This window comes from Silene latifolia, chromosome Y, assembly GCF_048544455.1.
Source record: "Silene latifolia isolate original U9 population chromosome Y, ASM4854445v1, whole genome shotgun sequence".
Classification (NCBI taxonomy): domain Eukaryota; kingdom Viridiplantae; phylum Streptophyta; class Magnoliopsida; order Caryophyllales; family Caryophyllaceae; genus Silene; species Silene latifolia.
In genome coordinates, this window is record NC_133538.1 from 150948771 (window position 1) to 150954865 (window position 6095).

Below are 6095 nucleotides of genomic sequence, written 5' to 3' on the forward strand. Positions count from 1 at the left end.
ACCACAATCCAAAAACACATATATACAAACCGCCTCACGCAAAATACATCGACACACGGCTGACCATACAAACAGGATCCGGTACAGACATTTATCATACAGACACTGGCCTAAGACAACAAACTGGGGGCTACCTGCCACCTACCGAACTAAGCACTCCATATCCTTCCAATCGGAAAAGAAAAGGAGCAACAAAGGAAACAAAGGAGTAACAACGGAAGCAGAGGTGGTTATCATGACGGTAACACCGCATTCCTACTCCATAACAAAAGGAAAAATGATGCCTGGCAGACTTCAGACGACACGACAACCGAGGATCGTAACTCAACACGTTACCCCGACGTTGACCTCCAATCATCAGAATTCAAGGGTGAAAGGGGACCATGACAAAGGACGCTACCCCGATGTTGACCCCCAATCACCAGAACTCGAAAACGATCAAAAGCGGCAACATGGGATAACACGCCCGTATTGAACCCCACTCATCGGACATCCAAACCTCTGCAGACAACGACCAACAATCGATACCCGATCATTGGCCGGGCAAAGGCCGCTAGGGAGAAGCAAAACCAAGCCTGTAATAAAAAACAGTCGTCTCTCCTCCTCCGGGATCATCCTCCTCCTCCAAGGCCTCCACAACAGACCCCATAGGTCACAAATGATCCCCTACAACCAAATGCAACCAAAGAACGTCAGCCGAAATTTCGGCATTACGACGACGTAAAATGGACAAATCTAAAAAAAACCTGCAAAGCAGAACAAGGGCAACCCCGCCCAAACCCAACCAAACAAAAACAATTCACAAAAAAAACAAAAAACGCACAAAAAACGACTCGCCCTTCTTTTCAAGCAAAAGACAAGTCAAAACAACCACAAAAAAAAAACGGCACCCCAAGGCCCGTACAAGGTCCGCCAACAAACCAAAATACATTCCCGATGCAATGGGGTATTCTACGGCTCGAAAAAGCAATTCCTACGCCAATTTGAGCACAAACCGGTCAAAATTCCAAAATACGACCGCAAAAAGGCAACGTGATTTTATCACGCCTCAAAGCGACCTAAACTACTAATAAGGTCCATTTCAAGGCAAACTGACTCAATTCAAGCCCTAAACAGGCGCTTATTCATCGGACATAAGACCGTCACAAAAGGCAAAAATTCCAATTTTGCCCACAATACCCAACAAAGGTCCACAATGGCAAATACGGTCTTTCCCGACTATAATGCAACCTAGTGGGACCCACTATCCAAGCAAATAAACTTGGCATTGTGAAATGAGACGGTTTCTTCGCCTCACTCACGTTTTTCGAGCATAGGAAGCGGGAACGGGGACCTAAATGCAAACTAAAAGCACCCCTATACTCCTAAACAGGTTTCTAACCTAATGCAATCATCAACTTCACTCGAAATGGGCTCAATCGAAAACGCCGAACTCGATTTTCTAGGGTAAATATTTCGCCCTAATTCAATCAATCAAAAAGACCAACAAATTCAAATGGATTCAAGAGAAAATACATACGTTGAGATGACATATTGATAATGGCACGAATGGAAGAAAGCTAGAGACCAACAATGGCAGTTTTTAGTTTGTCGAAAGGTTGAAGATGATGGAATGAGAATGGTATGCAAACCATTCTCGCGTCTTCTACAGGAAAATAGGGAAGCCCCCTTATCTCGCCAGGTTGCTCGCGCCTCAATGGGGTGCTCCCTGCTCTATTCAGCGAAATTTTGGGCTTTGGCCCAATTTCCCATAACAAACTTCAAATTTTCAATGACGACATCAAGGACCGTCATTTTTCAAATACAAAAATAATAGTGAAAATTCAAAATTCACTATTTCTTCAAATTTCGAACGGCGACAATTAAAACCGTCATTTTCAAAAATAATAGTGAAAATTCAAAATCACTATTTCTTCAAATTTCGAACGACAGCAATTAAAACCGTCATTTTCAAAATAATAGTTGGAAATTAAATTCTGCTATTTTCACCACATATGTCAACGGCGGCAACATAAACCGTCACTTTAAAAGTAATAGTGAAGATTCAAAATTCACTATTTCCTTCACATGTCAACGGCGGCAACATAAACCGTCACTTAAAACGTAATAGCGAAAATTCAAAATTCGCTATTTCCTTCAAAACTTAAACAAACGGTGATTAAAACCGCCACTTTAAATTCAAAAACGAGTAGTGAAGATTTAAAATTCGCTATTCCTTCAAATGTCAACAGGAGACTTCCTCGCGGAACCCGCTTATGTCAAAAACAATTATAGTAAAATTCAGAATTCACTATTTCCACGGCGGCATCAAGAGTCCGGTATTTCCAAAACAAGCCCATCCAAAGCGATTATTCTCACGGTTGATCAACCAACCGCCCCCATGGCTGGCGAGCCCTACAACGCGCCGCGGCTGGCGAGCCCTCCTCATATACGCCCCATGGCTGGCGAGCCTTACCATGCATCGCGGCTGGCGAGCCCTCCTCATATACGCCCCATGGCTGGCGAGCCTTACAACGCATCGCGGCTGGCGAGCCCTCCTCATATACGCCCCATGGGTGGCGAGCCTTACTACGCGCCGCGGCTAGCGAGCCCTCCTCATATACGCCCCATGGCTGGCGAGCCTTACTACGCATCGCGGCTGGCGAGCCCTCCTCATGTACGCCCCATAGCTGGTGAGCCTTACAACGCGCCGCGGCTGGCGAGCCCTCCTCATATACGCCTCATGGCTGGTGAGCCTTACAACGCGCCACGGCTGGCGAGCCCTCCTCATATACACCCCATGGCTGGCGAGCCTTACAACGCGCCGCGGCTGGCGAGCCCTCCTCATATACGCCCCATGGCTGGCTAGCCTTACAACGCTCCGCGGCTGGCGATCCCTCCTCATATACGCCCCATGGCTGGAGAGCCTTACTACGCATCGCGGTTGGCAAGCCCTCCTCATATACGCCTCATGGCTGGCGAGCCTTACAACGCTGGCGAGCCCTCCTCTTATACGCCCCATGGCTGGCGAGCCCTCCTCATATATGCCCCATGGCTGGTGATCCTTTGTACGTAGTCTAGCGGACTTTAAACGACCCCTATGGACAGTCGACAGACTCTAAACTGTTCCCGACGACATATCCTTGGCTCGTACCCTCGAGTCTCCTTGGCGTCGCCCTTCCCGACGACAGGTCCTTGGCCTGAATCCTTTCGAGCCGCCTTGACGTCGCTTGGGTCTCCAGGTTATAATCTTCGATTGACCTGGGGGCTCTACTTTGACTTTCGCCCTGTCCAAGCCTCAGTCAAAGTGGGGGTTCTGTAGATACCCAGTATCTGCTGAGACTCCAACAAACACCCGATGATTATCGGACTACAACATGCTTTGGAATCGCGGCGTTCGATCGACAGTTCGTGTACAACTTTACGTCAGAAAACTTAAAACGATTTAAAAAATAAAACATTTCAAAACTTTTCAAAAGTACCTGGAGTGTTTAATGCATGACGACGGGGTCGCAATAACACTAACTAGAGTCAAAACCGACAACGGACCAAAAACCGACACAAAAATTCACATCCCGACTCCAACAACGAGTCAAACCGAGTCAAACACAAAAAACAAACCATTCAAATACTTCCATGTTAAGATTTCCCGGATTCATGTATGGTCAAGTACCAAACATGTGCATACAAATCCTAGGATAGAACAAATCATGATTGCATTTGTGTGAAAGCGACAAGACACCTCGAAAACCCGCGACGTGGCTCACGCCTTTTGAGCAGCCCAGGCGGCCACGTCGCTCAAAACTCAGACAACCACTCATTTTCCTATAAATGCCCCTCAAATGCCCCCATTTGAGAACTTACGCGAGTGTCCGCCCCATCTTTATCCCTTAAAATTCTCGACTCGACTACCTAAGTCACAATCCGACGCGTATTTACGACCTACCGATCGTAAATACAAGCCTTACACATTGTTTGGTACCGTCATCGTGCATTAAATAACTTGACCGACCATTTCGAACACTACACCATCACTAAACTTAATAAAACACTCTTTTTACTTACTAAAACGGTTTTAAACCGAGTCTTTTCCGACCAAACGAGTTGATACACTTACGTCGGTTTCTCGCCATAAACCAAACATGTAAGTATGAGGGTGTAAAAATCCTTCTTTTATTATGTCCTTACTTATTTCATGACCATAACATGCTAAATCACGTATAACACGATCCAAATATAGGTTAAACGAGCCAAAACTGAGTTTTAGCCTGAGACAAAAGCCCCTTTTTTATGCACAGAGGCTCGCGCCTCAATGGGGTGTCCAGGTCAGACTCAACCGTGTTTGTTCTCGTCTTTCCTCTTTAATTTATTTTAATATTTGTAATCGATTTTTACCATTTCAAGTATTTTCAAACCCATTTTTATTTTATTTTACAAGTTTTAACCATAAAACATTTTTCACCCTTGGTTCTTAGTACCATTACGGTTTAATTCGTGTTTCGGTGATAATATTTGGTTAGTTACATTTAAAAGGTATTTTAAAACATTTTATTTCATTTCTTTACATTTTGGAAGGTATTTGAAAGCCTTTCATCATTTCTTTATATTTCCAAAATAAATGTATTAGTCACCAACACAAAGTCATCCTTGGTTCTACATACCATGTCGGATTTTAACCCGAGTACGATGATGAGTATTGACTAATTCTATTCAAATGAACTTAAAACAATTTGTTCATAATTATTTTCAAAACTATTCATGTCAAGCTTGTCAAATCGAACCCGACACCGAATATCATCAAAATAATGATGATTATTCGAGTCTCGTTCCTCAAATCAATAAATACGGTCTAAACGACCCTTTTAAACCAAAACCGATTCAAATACCCATTTTCAATACGTTTTACAAACGTTTTTCAAATGGTCAGAATGCGTCTTAAACCGTTGACTAACCCGCGCCTAATCATGCCATTTCTTTTCTATTTTCAAACCAAGGGAGACCCCCTTACACCGCCAACAAGCTCGCGCCTCATATGGCTGCCTGGTGCAGGGTCTGTTCCCCTTCCAGCATTAGTCTAGGACAACCCCGATTCTGGTTAACGCGGATATAGGACGGATCAGATGACTAATTTGCTCATACAAAAAATCATATTTGCAAAATGCCTTACTAAGACAAATGGATCGCGTTATGCACCATAAACCCAACTCGGTGAATGAATGTTTAATTTCCGTCTTGCATGCAAATCAATCATAAATCCAACTTGACATCTTATACTTGATACTTGGACTAAATCAACCGACTTAGAAAGCTCTCACATGTTAGGTTTAAATTATTGGATGCGCATTCATGCATTTAAACCGTTTTATCAACTTTTGCATTCAACCAACGAAGATCGATCAGTAGAGGCCGCTACCGCGGGCGGGATTGGGTGTCTGATTAAAGGGCTTCCCAATATGCACCTTCGCCTCTTATTCAGAAACTTTGTATAGTGGACGAGCTTATCCAGGGCGTACGAGAGTCATTCTAGAGACAAGATGCTAAAGAGAGACGATTCCTTATCTATAGTACCTATGTCAAACACTGCTTTGTGCTTCGTTTGATCGAGGTATAAAGTGGATTCGAATGGGTTCCAAGCATCCCACAAATGCTTGGTGGCGACTCCGAACATCTCTAATCGTTTCGAGACCCTTACCGAGACGAAGCCGACCGATCTAAAACGATCCGGTCGAAAGCATTTTTTACGCCGCCGAGCGTGGCTTTCAAAAAACCACTGCCGTTGTCCACAGATTGGCTGGGTATATGCAGATGGGCCCACGTCCACAGCTACTTCTACTATGGAAGCCGAATTTGTGGCATGCTTTGAGGCCACTATTCATGCATTGTGGTTGTGAAACTTTATCTCGGGACTTGGGATTGTCGATAGTATTGCCAAGCCGCTGAGAATTTATTGTGACAATTCTGCAGCCGTCTTCTTCTCTAAGAACGATAAATACTCCAAGGGTGCTAAACACATGGAATTAAAGTTCTTATCGGTCAAAGAGGAGGTACAGAAGCAAAGAGTGTCATTTGAGCATATAAGAACGGATAAAATGGTGGCAGATCTATTAACTAAGGGA